The sequence below is a fragment of the Neovison vison genome, chromosome 7 (assembly GCF_020171115.1).
Source record: "Neovison vison isolate M4711 chromosome 7, ASM_NN_V1, whole genome shotgun sequence".
NCBI lineage: Eukaryota > Metazoa > Chordata > Mammalia > Carnivora > Mustelidae > Neogale > Neogale vison.
Genome location: NC_058097.1, coordinates 154,735,236 through 154,756,869, shown reverse-complemented (window position 1 = coordinate 154,756,869; position 21,634 = coordinate 154,735,236). Strand labels below are relative to the sequence as shown.

The 21,634-nt window shown below is 45.3% G+C and overlaps 1 long non-coding RNA gene across 1 annotated transcript in view; it reads left to right on the top strand.

The window, feature by feature from the left end:
* Positions 1-193: 193 nt before the first annotated feature.
* The window catches only part of LOC122912669, a 39,361-nt gene continuing 17,920 nt past the window's right edge, over positions 194-21,634 (top strand). The window contains exons 1-2 of the long non-coding RNA XR_006385665.1: positions 194-697; positions 17,338-17,815. This is a non-coding gene — a long non-coding RNA (uncharacterized LOC122912669). The remainder of the gene's footprint in view (positions 698-17,337; positions 17,816-21,634) is intronic.

Sequence of the window (21,634 nt, the reverse complement as noted above, 5' to 3'; positions counted from 1 at the left end):
GGGGAGGTGGAGAGAACCGAGCGCGCCCGGGACCCGCCCCCTCCCCGCCCCCTCCCCGCCCCCTCCAACTGCGACTGCGCCTGCGCGGGCCGCTGGGCTGGGGGAAGCTCCCTGCGGTCTAAACCGTGGAAGGGCGCCGCAGCCGCCCACGCACCTGTTGTGTGTGGGTGCAGTGTGGTGTGGCTGGTGAACGGCTCGACTCTCCAAACCTGGACTAAACTCCTGGGGCAGCTAACTTCCAGACCCACTTGGCACTCAACTCGGCCGCCCACTCGGGAAGGGAGGCGCGGGGAGAGCACGACCAAGCAGGTCGCCGAGTGTGTTACCTCTGGCTAGAGAGCGCCTCCCTTCCATCTTTGATGTTCTGCCCCTGGCATCAGCACCCTTCAATCACCCTGACTGAGAATCTTTGAGTCACTTTTGACGCAGACTTTTCCTGATGGAAGGGGCCCTGAACTCGTGGGGACACCCACACATTCACTTTACAGATGAGAAAACTGTCCCAGAGATAGTGAGGTGACTAAGGAGGCGGTACAGAGCGTACAGCCAGGAGAGCCAGGAACAGGGACTAGAACTTGTGTGTCCCAACCCCGTGTATCCATGTTGGTGAAAACTAACATTTACTGAGCTCTATACACGTTCCCGCATGGATCCAGACACTTTATAATGCTGTCTTCAATTGGAACGACTCTAAGAAGTAAGTATGATGCTGTTATTACTTATATTTTGCAGATGGGGAAAATGAAGCATGGGGAAGTTAATTGGCAGAACAGCAGTTAAAACCTGTGAGCTCTTTAATTCTAGAATTCTTCTTCAAGAGTCCCAGAGCTACCAAGTCCTGGCAATTCTTTGAGAATTTCTTTTAAGTGACTCTTCCTCATCATCTCAGAGTAATTGTGGTATAGTACGAAATATATTTGATCTTTGTCTCCAGTGTCTGTTCCTGGCACAGAACTAAAATCTTTTAAAACTTCCTTGTTATTTATACGTGCCCTTTTCAATCACACCTAAACTTTATGCTAATGAGGGGTGACTTCTGGTGGGCCCCCAGATAACCTCAGGATGGGGCTGGTGACTTAAAGAGGAAGTGATTAGAGGGTGAGAAACTTCAGCTCCACCCTCAACCTGCGGGGAAGGGAGGAGGACTCCAGAATGAGCTCTCAATCTCTTGAGTGTTTCCTGTTGGTGAATTTACTCAGTTGCTAGTACGGGTCACAGCTGGAGAGCACCTGGCAGCTCCGTGACATCACTCCCCTTTATACTTCGTCCTGTGCATTTCTTCCATTTGGCTATTCCGAACCTGTACCTTTTGTCATAAACTGGTAAATGTAAGTAAGGTGTTTTCTGAGTTCTGTGAGCTGTTCCAGCAAAATAGCAAACTTGAGGAGAGTGTCATAGAACCCCAGAATTTGTAACTGGTTGATCAGAAGTGCTTGTGGCAACCTGGAGCTTGCCACTGGCATCTGAAGCTGGACAATCTGGTGGGACTGAGTCCTTTAATTTGTGGGATTTGATGTTAACTCTAGGTAGTGTCAGAATTTAATTGAGTTGTTGAACAGCCAGTTAGTTTTGGAGAATTGGAGAATTGTGTGGTGTCACTAGAAGTGGTATCAGAAGTAGGATTTGCTAGCCAGGCCCTAGCTCATGGAAACATGTGGTTTGGGTAAAGAAGATGAAACGGTGGAGGAAAGGATGAGGAACCTTTGATTCCAGGGTGGAACCTTTGATTCCATAGTTACCCAAAGTGTGGAATAGTAATTGTGCTGTAACCAGTTACTAAAGGTAAAATTTACCAATGGAATTTAGAGGTAGATCCAACTCCTGGGGAATTGATTCATTGGATGCTAAAGGTGATGGAAACTAATATGAAAAAGTCAAACTATATAATCTTTTGGTTATTGTTCTCTGTAATAGCAAAAATGAAAGGAAGGAGAACGCTGGTGAGTCCTTGATGCTGGACCAAGCTCAGATTTTAGCTAATCTGAGTTTTCACCACTGGTCTCAAATCTGCCCCTGAAGGAAAAATTATATGGGGAAAACAGAGTACCTCTAAGACTCTGGTCATAAGAAGATTGGCCATATGGGAGAGGGCAAAACCAAGAAACTACTGAAACCAGGAGGTACAATGTGAGAGAGTTGTTTTATTTTGTAGATTAAGATCATCAACTTCCTGAAGAACCTTTACTGAAATGGACTGTGAGCATGATGAATTTAGGGGCAGTATTTTTGTTTTTACATACTTCAGAATGGAAGAGCATGTTTGGGTTGTTACAGGACCCATTGGTTACTGTGGAACCATCCAGATGGCTATACACCATCCAGATACACAGAAGGTTATTCCTGAGGAAATGGCCAGCCTGCTGGGTTGGATAAAAGCCACTGTAAGTTCTCTTTACCCTGACAAGGGACACTGTTAACAATCCCTATAAATTCCAAGTAGAATGTCCTACATCAAGCAGCTGATCTGCTTCATATGCAAGCCATGTGGGACTGGCTTTATGATGATCTTGGCTTTATACTCACCCACTGAATATGCCCATTACCTAGGTCATGATAAACACTGTGGTTAAGCAGGACACTTTTGCATGCACCCCCCCCATGTAAATTTTCTGCTGCAAAATCAAGAAATCAAGCAACAGTCCAATAAGCTTTTTTTTTTTTTTTGGAAAGATTTTATTTATTTATTTATTTGGTCAGAGAAGCAGGCTCCTTGCTCATTTGCTGAACTGGGATCCCAATATGGGACTTTGATCCCTGGACCCTGGGATCATGACCTGAGCCGAAGGCAGTCGCCACTCAGGCGCCCCAGTCCAAGAAGTCTTATCAAATTTGTTGTCTAAGCTTCCCCTCATGGGTTTTATAGATGCCAGTAAAAACATTAGATTAACAAGAGAAGGGGGAGACACAAAGGGGAGAGTTAAGGTCCATCTTGATGGACAGTAGGATGGGTATCTTTAGATGGTTATTAAGAAGGGGGACTTCAAATAGCACCATTTCTCCTTAACTATTACTGCTCTCAGTCTCTGTCCTTCCTATGTAAGAGGACATTGATGACCCTTAGGGCCCAAATTCCGTCTGTTCTCCAAGACCTTATCTCAGGAGGTCCTTTCCTTTGCTCACATTGCATCTCCTTTACAGCATCTTTCTTGCTCACTCCCTCCTTGCTCACTTGCCCAGTTCTCTTTCTCACAGTGTTTCATAGTGTTGCTTTTGGCAGTACCATCGTTGCTGTGTGTCACATGCTCTTACCCTTCTGGGTAGGTGATCAAAAGCCCCTCTTCCCCTGACATGGATACATTGTTCTCCAGGAATTAGGTTCTGAGACAGAGATGAACATACAAGAGATTTCTTAGGAAGTTCTCTTGGAATCTATAGCTGTGGAAGGAAGGAAGGGTAGCAGGATTGAGGAGAGGGACAAGTTGAACTTTGATGCTGTCTTGGTAGAGACCTCAGTGGACCATATGGGAGTTCTGAAGCTGGGATGACCCTTCAGAATGGTCCTGAAAAGGCATGAGTGGGTTTGCTTCATTTGGGGAAATGCCTGTAGGGGGCTGAGGGTTTTCTGTTGAGAGCACTCCTAACAGCCAGGAGAATAAGTCCTTCATTCCTGAATGGAGACCAGGCTACAATGACAGCATCCACTACGGTTCATACACCTTGTGTGCCACTTGGATCCATTTCTTCATATATGGTCTGGGAGCAGCTCTCTCAGCATTCTTGTGAGTCTCCCTTCATGGTGGCAACTTAGAAAAGGAAAGCTAGTGGGAAGAATTATAGGTACTGTAGCTGGTATCAGGACAGCCAACATCTCCTTTGTGTAGCAGCTGCCCTGCCTCCTCTGTTCTTGTAATCAGGACCCTCTCTATGGCCAAGATAGTTATGCCTCGTTTTGCCTTCCGGTCCTTTCACAAAAGGAGCCCCAAGTTCCTGGGCAGCAGTCATGCTCTGTCCCCTGTTGGACACATTTTCCCTTTGGGAATCAAGACCTCTAAACCTGAGGAGCCTAGACTTGTAGGAGCAGGAAGTGCAAATTCCCCAGGTGGATCACAAGATTAATGGTAAGAAGGCCATTCCTGCTTCCTTCCTTGTTTCTGGACTCATGAATTCTATCTGTTGGGCACATAGCACTATATAAAGGTTGCTATTTTAAAGTGGACACTGCACGTTGGAAGATGACACCCTATCTTCTGTAGGTGTCACTTTCAAGTTTATGCTTTAGCTGTGCCTTCACCAGCCCATTCCAACACTGTATCAGGCTGGTAGTTTCTGGGTGATGTGATATGTCATGTGACTAGTGGGTCTCCTAGTCATGTGCTCACTTTACACCTCCTTTGCTAAAGACTGGGTCCTTGGTCTGATGTGATGGGATCCCATGCGTGTTGTTCAAACACTGTAAGCTCTTGGAGCATGGTGATAGTTGATTCCCAGTGGGCAGTAAAGACAAAACCATGCCTGTAATATGTATTTATTCCTGACAAAACAAATTGCTTCACCTTTTGGAGTGGAAGGAATCCAGTATCATCAACTTGCCAGTAAGAGGTTAGTTGGTCTCTTCAAGGTATGATGCCATGTTGGAGACTTGGATTCTGTTTTGCTGCTAGTGGGTTAGCCATTTGACATGTGTCAGAAACCTGTATCAGCTTTGGTAAGAGAGAGCCCACACTATGGGGTCTATGGTAATAGGTTTCTAATGATGATATGCTGCCCCCTAGTCTCTGTTTTGGGAGGAAAGTCCTGTTATTTCTAGTGCTGTCCGTGAGTCCAGCTCAGCAGGGGTGTTTTCTACCATCAGTCTAGGCCTGTATAGGAGGGCCATTATGGAATTTCTTAGTGATGCTGATGCCCCTCTTACTAAACATTCCTTATTACTTTCGAAAATTGTGTATCCCATGGAACACATGGAACAGTTATTTCGTTAAGTTTTCCAATCTCATATAGTATGTCCATTCTTGATACCCACCTTCTGAGCCTTTTTATCCTTCCTGTCAGTGATGGTGTTTCTGCCTCCCTTGGTGCAGGCCATCACTTTTTCCATGCTTTTAACTGCTGATTAATTATTTTAAACCTTTCATTACTTTTTTCTAGCGCATCAGTTGAGCTTATTTACACTCAATTCCCTCATTCTTACAATTACAATTTCCCTCTTGTTTCTCGTATAGTTACAGTTTTCCTCATGACCCGGCCCGTGCATTTCCTTCCATCAGCATACAACCCCAGTTCACCGGGGACTCTCCCAACTCCACTTAACCAATGCTGGTGACTTGTGAGCTGGGTGGCGAAGGATCCAGCTCCACAATCCTGTCTTACCATCCGCTTTCTTGAAGCATCCTGGCTCCAACTTCTACAGGTTGGGTGACCCAATAGCAGAAGCTGAGATGGAGATGAACTTGCCTGAGGTTTATTAGGGAGTACTGTCAGGATCGCTACCTGTGAAGGAAAGGAAGCAAGTAGAGTTTGGCAGAAGCGGAGGATGAACCTTGGTGTAGTCCCTACAGAGGCCTCAGCTGACCCTACAGTGAGTTCTGAAGCTGAGATAACCTCTCAGAAGTGTTCCAGGCTGAATCAAGGGGACTGGGCCTTTGTTCCCTCCCAAACTGATCAATCATAGGCATCCTATGGGTATGGCCTGAGGTGAGGTGGTTTTCCTAGGTGGAGGCTCCTGTGTGGGCTCATCACTGAGGGCCATATTCCAGTAGCACCCCCCTGTAGCTGGGAGACTGTCTTTCATTTCTGAGGGGAAACGTGGGTGACCTCTAGCAGTGTCCACCACACTCCTGTTCTCAGGTTCCTTAAGGAAGGGCATAGATACAATTTGGACATCCTCTGGCCTAAGAGTTATTATAAGCAGAACTTTGTGGGGCTAGGACTGAAAATGGTAAAAACAATTTTATTCTTCATTTTCTCTGGATCCTAGAACCTCTGAAACCTGTTTTGGAGGCCCCCAGGCTACTAGGCAATAGGTGAAACTTGGGGAAGGGGAGACAAGCCTAGTGTTTAAAGATCTAAGGCTCACACAGGTCCTGCTTCCATAGCAAATTGGGTGCCAAGCTTGGAGAGTGATTGGCAGAGGGATAATATGGGCTGCCTGGTTGGGAAAGAGAACTTCCTAAATAATTTGGGCTAATTGGATCAGGCACCCACTTAGGGTATGCTCCATTGTGTCAGGAAACCTGTTCAAATTCTATACAGGTAACCAGCCAACTCTCTGGCTGCCTGTGAAACTGCTAATTAAATCCATAATTCCCACAGCAGCCTGGAACTGGTGGGAAGAGGTCCCCCTCTTGTGGATTTTTTAGGGAGTACCAGAGAGTGAGGAATCTATGAATTTAAGGGCATGGACCCTGAAGAAATGGTCTTCTGACAGGCAATCCCAACAGTGTGTCCAGAACCCTCAGTGGTAGGGACAGTGGCTTCAGATTCAGTCTCCTTGGTTAGAGTTCTGGGCCGGCCACTCACTAGTTGTGTGACCTAGACAAAACACATCACTTTCTGAGCTTTGATTTCTTCTTAGATGACATGGAGATAATGATGGTACAAGGTCGTGGTGAGGTCAGCGAAATCCAGAGTGCTTAGAATAGTATGTAGGGTGGAAGGAAGATGCCGTCCTTTTAAACTGCATCTCCCATCTGTATAGACCATCGCTGACTTAATGAGGTCCAGGTCCCAGGGTTCCTGGCACCCCATGCCCCATTCACAGGGTCTGTTGCCTGGGAAGAGGCAACCCTGTGGTGAGGTGAAGGCCAAAGGAAAGAATGTGGGAAACTTTGAAAAATCCTTTCCCTGACTCACCTCCCTTCATCACCCATGGAAGACGTGGCAAGCCTTGACCTAGCAGTGACTTGGGTCCTTTTATTGCCAGGCAGTCATACATTTATTTGCTCAACACACACACACACACACATTTGTCTAAACAAAACCCTCACAGAACTCAGCGTCCCTAGAAAAACCCTACAGTCATCTGCTGTTATTCATGCAGCCTCACTCTCCCCACCCTAAATTCCTCATGAAAGGATTCTTTCAGTAACAACAATTCCCTTCAGAGGGGAGAGAGAGAAACTTTGCGTTTAAGAGGAATATGATTTAGAAGTTTCCCTGTATTGTTACGCTAGTAACGGCAAATCTAATCAGTCCAATAGGAGCTTCCATGGAGGATGTGTGGGGAGGTGTGGGAGCAGAGAGGAGGCGTGTCACCTGGAGCTAAGGGTTTTCACGCAGGTTCCCCAGGAAATGAGTTATTTTTATACCAGGCCTAAAGAATGCTCAGGCGGGGTGAGACTAATGCCCCTGTGGAGAGAATTGCATGCACGGTCCTGTGGCGGGGAAGGCCTGGCAAATTTGGGAACTGAGGAAGATGACAGTGTGACCACTTGAGCCCTGGGAGGGAGTTGGAGGGTGTGCGAGGCTGACGCTAGACTGGCAGTGGCACTGAAGTAGGAGGATTACATCAGACCTTCATCTTAATCCCCAAAGGAATGGATGCATTTGTTAATAGTTTTGTTCATTTATCCATCCAGCCCTTGGTCAGGTGACACACACTTAGAAGTCTATTCTGTGCCAAGTGTTGTGCTGTGGACCCTGAAACACAGAGATGACTATGCACAAGCTCCTCCCTCAGCCAGCTTGTGGACCTGGGAAGAAACAGACATGAAGCACAGACCCACAGGAAAGGGCTTTTGGTGACATGTTTCATTGGTACTGTAACGGGTCCAGGGAAGAAGTGGCGGATTCCTGCTGACCTGGGAGTAAAGGTTGATGGGAACGAGAAAAATTTTTCCAGGAGGCCAGTCTTGAAATATGAATTAGTTATTTACCTAGAGGACAAGATTAGGAAGGGATTTCTCCTTTGTTTTTTGTTTTAAGATTTTATTTATTTCAGAGAGAGAGAGGTAGAGAGAGCACACAAGCATGAACAGACAGAGTGGCAGAGGGAGAAGCAGACTCCATAGTGAGCAGGGAGCCCAACCTGGGGCTCATCCTGGGACTTCCAGATCATGACCTGAGCTCAAGGGAGACGCTTAACCCGCCGAGCCATGCAGGCACCCCTCCTTTGTTTTCAGTGCTTGAGATGCACTAATATTCTTTCAGAGCCTACACAACATGCTCCCGGCTTTCTCAGGGCCTTTGCATCTGCTGTTCCTTCTACCTAAAAAGATCTCCCTTCCCCTTCATTTAATTAGGTGCTACTCAGTTGTGATTTCCTTGAGGATGCTTTCCCTGATTGTTTCTTCTTTTTCTTTCTCTTTCCCCTCTTTCTCCTCCTCCTCCTCCTTTCTCCCTCTTTGTCTTCCTTTTCTCCTCCTGTCCTCCTCTTCTTCCTTATTCTTCATCCTCCACCATAGTTCTAATTGCAATTATAATTTTGTGTTTTTTATGTGCTTATTTAATTAATGCCTGCCTTTCCAGTAGACTCTAGACTTCATGAGGGTGGGGACCATGTCTGGTTTTGCTCCCATTGTGTCCCCAGTACACACCACAATGTCTGCCAGTGTCTCCATAAGATTGATTGCTTGAATAAATTAGAAGTGAGAGTATAAGCAAAGGGCCAAAGGCATGAAACACTATGTAAAAGGGGAAATTTCCAAAAGCTCAGGTGAAGGCTAGTTGTGAGGAGAGATGCTGGGAAGTAGGCGGGACCTAGGTATTGAAGAGTTTGTTTGCAAATCTGGGTAACTGAGCCGTTAAAGGATTTTATTGGAGTCTGTCGTGATAGCCTGTGGACCTTTAGTGAGGAGAGCCAGGGAGATCAGCTGGTAATGGGTGATGTTAGAGATGAATTCTGAAAAGTGGGATTGAAGAAGGTTGTTCAGCAGGGGAAGCAGAAGAGATATAAGGAAAGCAACACCCGCAGAACCACATCTAAGGGCTCTTGGTACTTGCCAAGGGGCCACCTCAGATCTCTAAATAAACAGATGAACAGAGGGAACACTTGAATTAAAGACACCAAGGTTTCTGGTTTTGTTGCTAGAAATGGAGCACACATGTTAAGAGGTGGATTGGCACAAAAAAAGGAATATAGCTTCCTCTGAGGCTGATGGTAGGGGTAGGAGGAGGACAGAAAACAGGATTTCAGTGTCAGGTGATCTGTCAGGAATCAAGGTCAGCAGGCTCTGGTGACTGACTTGCTTCCTCCCCCATCTGCTTATCTTCTTGTCCATCAAGTTTCAGCTTAGCCACTCCAGCACACACAGGGCACCCTTCCCGTGCTCCACCTACAGCACACTCCTCTGGCCCTCAACACTAGACAATTACTCAGTGGTTTCTCCACAAGACCACGAGTGATGGGGGTGGGGGCTGGAGGGCAAGACCTTCAGTGTCTATTTTATCTCCACTCCCTGGCATGGTGCCTGGGGCAAAGTAAAGGCTCACTGTCACTGTTTATTTGTTCAAAGATAAAGGAGTGATTTTCTTGTATTTAATCTAATTTTTATATACATCCCCCTCCCCCCTCAGTAAAACGGTCATTCCCCCTCAAAGAAATCTTTTCAGCTGTGTTTCTTGGAAGTTTAGCTTCCTTGAGGGGAAGTTTGAAATAAAACTTGAATCCTTGCTTGAAATCAACTTGTCTAAATTGCTTTAACAAAGCCCTTGCTTTGCTTTATGTGAGTAGTAACACCCACACTGTTTTGTTACATCGGTGTGAGGACCACACCCCAATAAAGTGTTTTATTTTAAAAGCTGGTTTTCTTAAAACCAGAAGAGCAGAGTATGAATATGTTAAGAATTTTTTCGAGTACTTAAAGTGTATGTTTTCTTTTTCTTTTCTTTTCTTTTTTTTTTTTTAAGATTTTATTTATTTGAGAGAGAGAGAGAGAGAGAGAGAGGGCACAAGCAGGGGGAGGGGCAGAGGGAGAGGGAGAAGCAGATTCCCGCTCAGTGGCGAGCCCAGTGCAGGCTCAATCCCAGGACCCAGGGATCACGACCTGAGTCGAAGTCAGCAGAAGTCAGATGCCCACTGACTTAGCCACCCAGATGCCCCTAAAGGTATGCTTTACATAGAGAATGCTTCTTCCTACCCCAAACTCTGGAGCCTTTCTCTGGAGAGAAACATAACTTCTTTTTTTGTGTGTTTTTTAGAATGTTTGTATGTGTGTGTGTGTGTTGAATGGGACTTCTGATGCCTCAATGTTTTGACCAAAGCTTTAAGGTTAGACAATATATATACCCAAAGGATTACTTAAAAGTTGGCTGAGCAGGGGCATCTGGGTGCCTCAGTCAGTTAAGTGTGCAGCTCTTGATCACAGTTCATGTCTTGACCTCACGGTCATGGGTTCAACCCCCATGTTGTACTCCATGGTGGTTGTGGAGTCTACTTAAAAAAAAAAAAAAAAAAAAGGCTGAGAGAACAGATCTTTGACCCTCATCCTAACATCCATCTTCAGTCTATATAAAAGAAGTCTAAAAATTCGATGACATTTATTTATTTATTTTTAAACATTTTATTTATTCGACAGACAGAGATCTCACGTAGGCAAAGAGGCAGGCAGAGAGAGAGAGAGAGAGAGAAAGAAACAGGGTCCCTGCTGAGCGGAAAGCCCGATGTGGGGCTCAATCCCAGGACCCTGAGATCATGAGATCATGACCTGAACTGGAGGCAGAGGATTAACCCACTGAGCCACCCAGGCACCCCCAAATTCTATGACATTTAAAGCATTGGAGCCAGTGCTATGATTTTTCTAAATGTGTGTACATTTGTGTACATGTTTGGGAGGGTGCAGGGGCATGCTGCTAAGAAAACCAAGAGTGGTTGGGAATATGGTATCTTTTTTGGGGAGAAAGACTTGGAAATTTGCAGAAATGTGTACCCAGCACAATCCCAGTATAGCTATCAGAGCAAAGTATGGTGAGAGAGTTCTTGGAAGAGCTTGGTATGTGACAAGGACTCTCCTGCCTCCTTTGCACCTGTATATGTTTCAGGCGGACTCTGGCTGGAGAGCAAGGAGAGAAGGCAGCTATGGGGTAGTCTGTGTGCTCAGAGTATGATATGTCCAAGTCAAGTGAAGATCAAAGAAGAGAGCTGAATGTGAAGGAACCTTGTCCAAGGTGGTACTTGGTAATGGCAATAAGAGACAATGGAGTATACGTTAGTGGAGGGGAACTGAGGAGATGGGGACTCGGGAGATTAGTTGGAGGGTTTATACACCTTCAGGTCTGCTTCTTCCCCAGCCCCCAGGTCAGCGAACAGCGCATCCCTACAGGGCCTCTGAGATCCATACCTGTCCCCAGGAGAGAGCCAAATGTAGATACCTCTATACGTCTATATTATCCAGAGCTCAGTTCCAACAGGCTAGGGACACACACATAAACTCACACCCAAACACCCCATGTGGACTCCAAAGGAGTCAGGTGCCACAGGTGAAGGAGGGTGGATGGAAGATGAAAGCACTCTTCACACCTCCTTTTATTATTATAAGTTCCCAAGCCACAGAGCTGGCCTGAGCTGGAAGTGCAGGGCTGGTGGGGGACATTTTGAACTGGAAATATTTCTCTATATTGATTTAGGCAGGACTGAACCATTTTAATACACAGGAGTGAGCTTAGTTGTAATTATTGACTTGAAACCATTTTTCTATCTGAAAGTGACTGTCCATCTGTGGGATCAGCTCGAGACTTCATGGGGCGGGTGGTGTGAGAAGGGGTCTCAGTACAGCATGTGTAAAGGCTGTGTTCGGAAAGAAAGCTGAAGAATATTTGTGCTTCTCTGCATTCAGTTCACTAAGTAAATCCATTACATAAGTATTTATAGGCTGTCATGCAAAATACACAAAGGAGGAAACAGTACATTGTTTCTTTTGCTTAGCAAAATATCTTTTCCTATCAACTGGCAGAGAGCTAACTTTTGGAGAGTTCCAGGGAGCTGGTGAATCACATGGGCTCCTCACTGGATTCTAAATGGAGGGCAAATGCCCAGAGGCAGGTGAGGATTGAGGTCTGCTTCAACCTGGTACTATACTGGAGTAGGACACTTGGGCCTGAGGCCACAGTGAAACCTTTCAGTTAGATTTAGACTCTGGGGATGGGTCTCATTCAGGATCACAGTCTGGCACAGGGCCCGTCTACCTGGGAGAGGAGAGCAACACAGTTTCATTACTGTCTCTAAAATAATAATATCCAAATTTTGTTTTTACAAATCCCTATGAATAAATGACTGTTGAGCACTCATCCTCAAATGTTCCTTCATTTACAAATTACATAAAAAATTTACAGTCATACTGTAACATAGCTATTTTTCTTTAACAACTTATTAAAATACAAATTTGAGAACAAAATAAAAATAGCAGCTCCAATTTTCTAAAGTCTTATTCTTGTACCTCAGTGGATTGGTTTATGCCCTGTCTGTGACATGCATGCTCTGCTGCCCTAGAAGGAGAAGCTAGGTCTGACTCAAGAACAGAAATGGAGGAAGAGTGTGGTTCACATGGGCCTTCAAGTCCTATGAGAGAGCAAGAGCCAGGAGACTGGGCTGTGGTTTGGCAAACACTGTGTCATCTCAGCACCTGAGTTACTCACTCAGCAAGAGGAGAAAGAGACCAGAAGTATTCTTCCAGGAGAGTGTTCTCTTGGAGAGTGGAGCAGAATCCTTTTCTCCATGAAAACTTAAAGAATGAAGTGATAAGCAGCTCCTCCTACTTTAAAACTTAAAATCAGTATAGTATTCCACTATCATAAGATACCTTGAAATATTTTTCTGTGCCCATTTTTTTCCTTTCTGCATGTTCCAGCTCTAGACTGGGGTGGGCAAATTCTGGCCTGTTGCCTTTTTTGGGGGACAGTCTATGAGCTGAGAATGGTTTTTATATTTTTAAATGATTTAAAAAAAAAGAAGAAGAATGATATATTAGGACACATGAAAATTACAGGAAATTCAAATTTCAGTATCCATAAAGTTTTATTGGAACACAGCCACCCTTATTTATCTCCTTTCTGTGGCTGCTGTTACACCTGAATGGTAGAGCTGAGCTGTCACCACAGAAACTCTCTGACCCTCAAACCCAAAGTGTTTGCCATCCAGCCTTTTATAGGAAGTGTTTGCTGAGCCCTGCTGTAGACAGTGCAAATAACCATATTATTTCATGGAAAATTAGGATTGTTATAATAGTAGGAATGTTAAGAGTGGTGTGTTGGTACCTGGTATGTATGTTTCTTTTCTTTCTTTCTTTTTTTTTTATAAATTTATTTATTTTCAGAAAAACAGTATTCATTATTTTTTCACCACTCCCAGTGCTCCATGCAATCCGTGCCCTCCATAATACCCACCACCCGGTACCCCAACCTCCCACCCCCCTGCCACTTCAAACCCCTCAGATTGTTTTTCAGAGTCCATAGTCTCTCATGGTTCACTGTATGTTTATTTTCAAGTAAGTTTTTGAAAATGACAAGGAAAGGGGAATCAAGACATAGGCTTTATGTCATTATGGTGATGGAGAACAGAACAAAGCAGATAATTTAATTTGCCCCTTCTTGCCCTGGAGAAACTAGAAAAGGTCCTTTGGAACTTCTGAGAGTGAGGACTTGGTGGTAAGAGGTGGGCTGGGAGTCTGGAGGAGAAGGTCAGACCAGGAGGAACTGTTATGCCAGGGTCACCATCAAGTGGCTGAGCAGCCTTACCCATCAGGAGGCCCTCTACCCAGCTGAAATTCATAGATTCAACTACCATGGAATAAAGGAGAAGGGCTGATGGAGGAAATCAGCTGTCTCAATGTACTCCACCTCTCTGGCACCTTCAACTTGAAAATCCAATTGACATTCCATCTTTAAAAATGAAGTAAACATAAGCAAGGCAAAATATATGCAATCGCCTTTCCAGACCAAATCTGATCTCCAGTCCCCATTTCTTTGCTCTCTGAAACAGGGAGCATCTCAAAAGGGCTCTCCTCGTGTGCCGTCTCCAATTCCTCAGCTATTTGTCCTTCAAAACACTCCCATCTCATCTCGACGCCCCCAGTCTACCAGAACAGCTAAGGTACTTATGACCTCCACATGAATAGATTTAGTGGGCACTTCTTGGTCTTTCTCTTCTGGGTCTGCACATGTTGGATGACTCTGTCTTCCAGCACTCCCTTCTCTCTGCTTCTCTGGCACCTCAGTTTTGGCTGTTCTTTCCTGCCTCCTCCATCCCTTCTGTTCCTTCTCAGCCGCTCGCAACATTGGCTTCCTGGAGATGCTGCAAACACAAGGTGATGAGGTGACATGTGCTCTTCACCCATTATCTGATATTATTGAGGGATGGAAGGGACTTGGTTTTACAAGCTACCTGCTAACTCAGCCTAGCATCAGTGGAGGGTTCAAGATGCAAGGCAGGTACTCTGGGCTGAAAAGCAAAATCATGGTTCTGGTTTTAGCTTCAAATAGCATCAAAAACCCTAGATCCTATTGAGACACTCAGTTCCCAGTATTGCCCCTTGTTAGGATGGCCTTCCCGCTTTATGCTCTTTCCCCTTAGAACACTCAACTCTGACACTCTGACATAAGCAACCTGCAATATACTTGCATTTTGCCCTTGGTGAGGGTGGGAGAGGGAGCTTCCTCTTAGCCAAGACAGTTAATTTCAGCCTTTATCACCTAAAAGTATGTGAAGTCATTGTCTAACATAAGGACATATCTCATAACTGGGCCTCCTGCCCGCCTGGCTCAGAGCCTTGTTATTTCCCTTATCTTTCTTGTCTTGCTTAAATCTAAGCCAAGAGGCAAGGCAAGTATATTATTTTCTGCAACAGTTTTCTTCTCTTTTAGTGTTTTTCTCTTAAAAATATCTCTTATCTGTTCCTCCCTTGTGACACTGTATGCAATGTTACCAGTAGCCAATAATGGACTTTCTTTTGCTTTTTATCTGCTGCAAAGCTCCAGCCGAAGCAAACCTCCTGCTTTAACTTTCATGTGCTAAAGTAGACACTTCAGCTACTCTAAGATGCATGGAAATCACTGGGGCTGAGAGCTATAGGTCCCATCTCACTGCACGGGAGAGTTGGCTGCTTTCCAAGTCCTGTGCAGGTGTGGGTATGGGCAGGGCTGGTGACCTTCTAGAACTTGCCAGACCTGTTGTATCCTTTATGTTGAAATCTTGTTTGTCCCTCTCACCATTTCTTTGGATTGAAAATATTCAAATTCTTAATTTCATTTACTGTGGTCAGAATTTAACGCACACATTCTGGAGGGAGTGGGGAGTAAAATCAGATTCTGGAGCTGGGCTTTAGTATCTTAGCAGCTAAGAAAGGGAGGAGGAAGCCAGGAAATAGAGCATTTAATCAAATTATGACAACATGACCGTGAGACAGGTACTGTTATCATCCCCAGTTTCTAGGAAACCGAGGCTTAGAGAGATTAAATGATTGATCAGTGGAATCAAGACTTGGGACTTGCTTCCAGGCCATGCTGTCAAAATTCCAATGTATGCCTTTTTCCGTCCACCTTCCATTGTGAAAGTCTTGCTAGCTAGAGACAGGCCTATAAAATGTCAAGCTTTCCTCCAGTTTAGGGAATAGTTATAGGTATCAGGGTGCTGCATAAACCTTTGAGAGTGTGTGCCCCAGGGACTGGATATCATTGAAAAGGTAGGAAATGTGTGTGGCATTCTAGTGTCTACCAAGAACATAATGAGTAATGTTAATACAAGCAAACAAAAAGGGTCTTTTCTGTAGTCCTTTTGTTATAAATGACTAAAGAGGTGGTCTGATTCCTTAGCTTACAAATGGAGCTTTGGTTTTCTGTCCTTGGACAGACAGATCTGTACCACTGTAGTATGAAGGCATACATGAAGAGTGTGGATGGGAAGTTGGTGATTTGAGGAAAACGAGAAAGTTGTGCTGTGGACAGCACAAAAACCAATTGATTAGGGAAACACAGTTAATATTGTGAGACAATATTGGATTTATAGGACCATTATTCTATTTCCATACTTACATATTATTCAGGATAAGTAACTTCAGCTGCTTTAAGAAAGTCTTAAAATATCAGTGACTTAACCCAATATGGATTTGCCTTTGGCTCTTGTCGCTGTCCAGTGTGGGTCTGTCGTGAAAGAGAAGTGAGGGGGACACAGGTAGACAGAGGTTCTATCACCTTTAGCTCATGACTCCTTGAATTGCCTGGATGTTGAAATCCGGGCAGCAGGTGGTTGTGTGGGTGTGGGTGGGAAGAGAGAGAGAGAGGTGATCCAGGCTTGGAAGCAGTTTTCATTAAATCCTGGGCCTGGAATAGTGCCTGCTGCTACTGCTCAGATTCCCTTGGCAAGAAGTGGGGCAAGGAGGAGGCCTGGGGAGTCTGTAGGCCAAAGAAGGAGAGGAGTATTGGGATCCTGCAGAGCACTGTAGCCTCTGTTGCTGTGTGTAACCCTTCAGTACCAGGGCTAATTAAACTTACCTTGACATTCCCTCCTTGCATTCTCTCACCTGCTCAGTGCTGTCACTTTCTTCACCCATAGAAGTTCAGAGACTGTGTGGAATTGTTGAACGATTTAGTGCTAGAGCTCAGATGAGAATTCAGGCTTTCTAATTTTTATTCGGTGTTCTTTTACCACCTGTATTTACTGGACTCAGATTGTAGGAGATGACTCTTCGGCGAAGGGAGAGGTCAGTGTGGGCTGGGGTGATCAAAAAAGGCTCCAGAGGAATGTAGTGCCTGATGTGGGTTTTCTAATTTGTATAGGATTTGGATGGGCCAAGCAGAGGGAGAGCACATTTCAGGCAAGTTTGAAAACATAGATTTGGGCTCAGGCAATAAGCACATTCATTTATTTAAATTTATATCCTTTTACTGATTAAAAGAACTTTATTAAAAATTTTAAAAGATAACACATTTGCATGGCTCAAAATTCAAAAGGTACAAAAGGTTATAAAATGAAAATAAATCAGTGCCCCATCCCTGTCTCCTGTCCCCATGAGCTCCCCTTCTCAGAGGCAAGCATTATTACCAGTTTCTTTGGTGTCTTTCCAGAGATCTTCTATGCATATAAAAATAAATACTTGGATTGCCTGTCTCCTAACAATGTCACCGTAGCAAAGCATTATATTTGGTAATAAGATCAGATACAAAATGATACTTCAGAGTTGTTTTAGTTTGTGCTTTTTCTTTTTTAAGTAAAGTTGATCATTTCATATTTAGGGCCATCCATATATTCTTTTATTGGAACCCTTTCCTTTGCCCATTTTTCTGTTGGATTATTATTCTGTTGGTATTATTATGATTGATTTCTAGAAATTTTTTCCATGTTAGAGAAATTAAGCATTTGTCACTGATACGAATATCAGTTTTTTTTCCAGTTTGTCTTTTCCTTCATGGTAGATTTTTCAATGCAGAATCTCAATTTTTCCATTGTTAAAATTTTGATCTTTACTTTTATAGGTTATGAGTTCGGGGCATACCTAGAAGATCTTCCATCCTCCAAGATCTCTTTTACCAAAGTCCTGTGCTTGCTTCTTCTGAAGGGAGGAAATAGAGACCATGGCCACTGGATCCGGACCCAGACCCACCAGCAGCTCTGCCACCTCCAGCCATTCCCAGGTGCCACAGGATACAGAAAACTGTGATCCCCTGAGTCATGGGGTCAGACCAGGGGCCTTGCTTATAGGAGTCTAAAGGCCTTATTGGAATGCAGAGATTCACTTCTGACCAAGGGGGAAAAAATAAGATAAGGGGAATCCTGTGATAAGGAAGATCTGCGGGCTAATCTGGGAACGTTTTGGGGTCAGCCTGACCCAGAACCAGGCATCCCTACATCTCCCGAGAGCCCAGTGATCTTGTCTACACCCACAGCCTCACATACTTCTTGTGTGGTGATGAGTTCCAGATTCATATCTCCAGTCCCTACCTCTGAGCACAGGTATCTCTAACTTAATTATCTCTAAAATGGAATTTGGGATCTTTTTTCCTGAATTTGATACTGTTCCAGTCTTCCCAGCGAGGGATTAGGTGTCTCAATCTACGTAATTATTTGTACTAGAGACTTGAAGTCATCTTTGGCATTCATCTTGCTTACCTCCAGATTTTATTCACCACCAACTCACATCTATTTCTCCTCCAAAATGTATCCTAAATCCTGCTGCCGATCACTTCTGCAGCTACTATCTTAGCCAAAACTGTGTTATCTGTAGCATAGATGGTTTCAAGTTAGTCCTAACGGGTTTCCCCATATCCACCCTTGCCCCCAGTCCCATAGTCTACTTTCCATAGCTGACTCTGTCCAAGTCTTCTTGCCTGCACCATGCAAATGGTTATGGAGATCTCTCAACAGCCGGGCCCTCTGAGCATTGTGTATATCAGTTCCTTTTTCAAATACCTTCCTATCCTTTGACCCTCTGGCAGAGGTTCACTTCTGTTGTGAACATACCTCTGGCATACTCCTGGCATAATACCTCTGGTATTATTACATAACATACTCTGGCATAATGCCTCTGGCAAACTCCTACTCATCCTTAGCATCTCAGCCCAAATGCCCCTTCTGTGCTGCTGTCCCTGCATGCAAACCCCCAAGCGGCCATTTAGGTGATTCCCAACACAACTAGAGGCTCATTTAATGCTTGTTTGAATGAATAGATGAATGGGATAAAGACCAAGAAGGGCAGGGCTGGCTCCTGCTGGGGTCTGGAAGAAAGGGAGAATGGAAGAATCAGCACCAGGGCTTGGTGGAATGCTGGGTCTGGGGAGTGCTCGGCCTTTGTATGGCCAGACTGTGATATGGTAGAGGCCTTGTCTGTGACGGGTCTCTGTGTGCATATGAGGTGACACATATGTGTGTGGCTTGGTGTAGGGGAGCCAGCAGAAGTGAGCTCCAGGTGGTAATGGGTAGGCGGCCTTGCTATGGAATCTGGTCCTCTCAGGCCAGAGCTCCTGGGATGGGATTAATTGACCCTGCAGAACCGGATCTCCTCATGAGACCAGGGCACAGCTGTGGCCATATCTGAAGCAGGGACCAGGAACAACAGCAAAAAAAGATGGAAAGTCCTGGGGAGATTGGGGAGATCGGGGGGAGGGAGGAAGATAGATGGGGGAAGCAGATGGGACTTGCCTCACTTTTAGGGACACAAGAGCTCCCCAGAATGCCTCTCCATATGTCCACAGGGCTCTGAGTAAGGTTCTCTAGTTACTGAGGTGCAGAGGGTCCTGAATGAGGGTCTCTGGGAGTCATAAGCTATAGATCTGGTCATTGAATGGCCTGAGTGTAAGGCCATGTCATGCAGGGGGGCCTAAGTGAGAGGCCCTGGTCAATGTGGAACCTGAGTGAGGTGTTCCGGTCACTGAAGCCCAAGTGAAGGTTTCTGGTCATTATGGGGTCTGAGTGAAAGCCCTGGTTACTGGGGACAGGAATTAGGGTCTGAGTGAGGGGCTTGATCCCAGGGACCTGGGGGCCATGTCTGGTAGTGGCATGAGCAGATCACTGCAGTCTTAGTGAAGGTCTTGGTAGCTGGGCTCTTGAGAGGGAGGCCACTCCATTAATCCTGAACTGAGATGCTTGGAGAAGCCTTCCCAGTGCCTGCAGGCGGCCTAGCACACTGGATGTTCTGGGCCTGACCAGCATGACTCACAGCAGCCAGCAGATGGCACTGTGACCCCATGCAGCTGGGACTCAGAGCAGGGCAGCTGGTGTGAGCAGTCCTTGGGGTGATGCTCAGCTAGAAAGGCTCAGGGGAGCCTCCACCAGCTTTGGGAGCCACAAGGCCTGGAGGCGTGGGGGGTGTTAGATGGACTCCAGCCAAACTCCCTGGGGTGATGGCCCCAGGCTGATCCCCTGGAAGCAGAGAATTCTGTGCTGAGTTAGGAGTCCTGTGTCTGTTCCTTACCCCAGGAGCCGGGACAGGCTCATTCAATAGTTCTGAAACACAGAACAAGAACCTGAAATCTGGCCCAACACACCCAGATGCACTTTCGCCTGCGGGTTGGTTCAGCTGTCCCAGTCCACCGATCCAAGACAAATTAGGATCCGCCCTGAGCATTAGAGCGATTGTTTCGCAGAACATCCGGTGCCCTGTGAAACCCAGAGAGAACTGGAGTGCGTTCCTTGCTGCAGCCAGAACTTGGCACAGCCCAGCAGTCAATACTGCACATCGTAGGGTCCAGTCACATTCTAGAACCATGTCACATGTCAGGACTTTGTTGTACCTCAACAAAGTTGTGCTCTGTACTATACTGTTGTACTCTGTACAGTCACAGAGCGGGGCTTGACATTCTTTGAATAAAGGCACATCCTAGGACCCTGTCAACAACCAAGAGCCTGTCCTGTCACTACTTCCTAGGGTCCGGTCACAGCCTGTGCTTGGCCTTGAGCTGTGACAGACCTGGGTATATGACTGAGCCCTGAAATGTGCCGGAATTTGAGTGATACAGTGCTGGGCTGTGACTGTAGCCACAGTCTGCGTACAGTAACTGGTCCACAGACTTGCACCTGTGAGTTTGGGCATTATCAGCAAGTATCCAATTATTTATTTATTTTTAAAAGATTTTATCTATTTACTTGAGAGAAAGAGAGCAAGCAAGAGAGAGAGGGCATAAGCTGGGGGAGAGGGGCAGAGGGAGAGAGAGAGAAGCAGACTCCCCGTTGAGCAGGGAGCCCAAAGTGGGGCTTGATCCCAGGACCCCGGGATCATGACCTGAGCTGAAGGCAGCCGCTTTGCCGATTGAACCACCCAGGTGCCCCTAGCAAATGTTTGTGATCAGCATCCGTACCAATCATGGTGACAAGTGCTGTGGGAGATACAGATAAAGCCGTTCTCTTCCGGCCGTCTGTGGGGAAAGACCAGTTTTATTTTTAAAATTTCCGTTTTGGATCCATCTCAGACTGACACTTTTATAAAATTCAGTTAAATTGTTCAAAAAATGAAATTGAAGAAAAAACATATAAAACAGAAGCCCATATTTTAAAAAATACAAGTTTCATTTTGGAATAATTTTAGATTTACAGAAAAGTTGCCAAGAGAGCGGAGATGCTGTATAGCCTGCCCCGAGCTTCCCCTAACATCACCATTGTAGATAACCAAGGTACATTTATCAAAATTAATGAATTAACTTCAGTATAGTACAATTAACTGAACTACGGACTCTTCAGATTTTAGCAGTTTTCCCCGCTAATGTCCTTTTTCTGTTTCAGGATCCAAGCCAGTGCTCTACCGACGGCATTTAGTGCCCTTCTTATTATTGAATTCAAATCACATAATCATTTAGTCAAATCATTATACAAGTTTCTATGCTCTTACTCTTAATTTCTGAACTTATCTCATCATGGACAGGTACAAAGAATTTGTGGCCTGGCTCTGGTCCTCAGGCCACACCTTGAATAGCACTGTTATGAAGAACAGTGACTATATTTACAGTGGCACAGCAGGGAAGTGAGAAGGCTAGGAGGCCACTGGCATGAAGTTAGAGCACAGGGTACGAAGGAAGATGGTGGCCGTATGGGTGGGCCTTGGGCATGGCCTGCTCAGAATGAAATGGTGGGAATAGGAAGGTTTTGGGAAAGAAGTCCCAAAAGATTCCTGGGAAGGCTGCAGTTCTTCATTTGTGTGTGTGGTGCACTGAAGCTTCCATGTAGATATCTGCAACAAGCAGCAGGCGGTGAGGACTGACTATGTGGGAGCTCACTGAGCTCTTAATGTGTCTGGGTGGAGAACATAGGACTTGAAAAGTCAATCATGGGTATGGGCCCAGA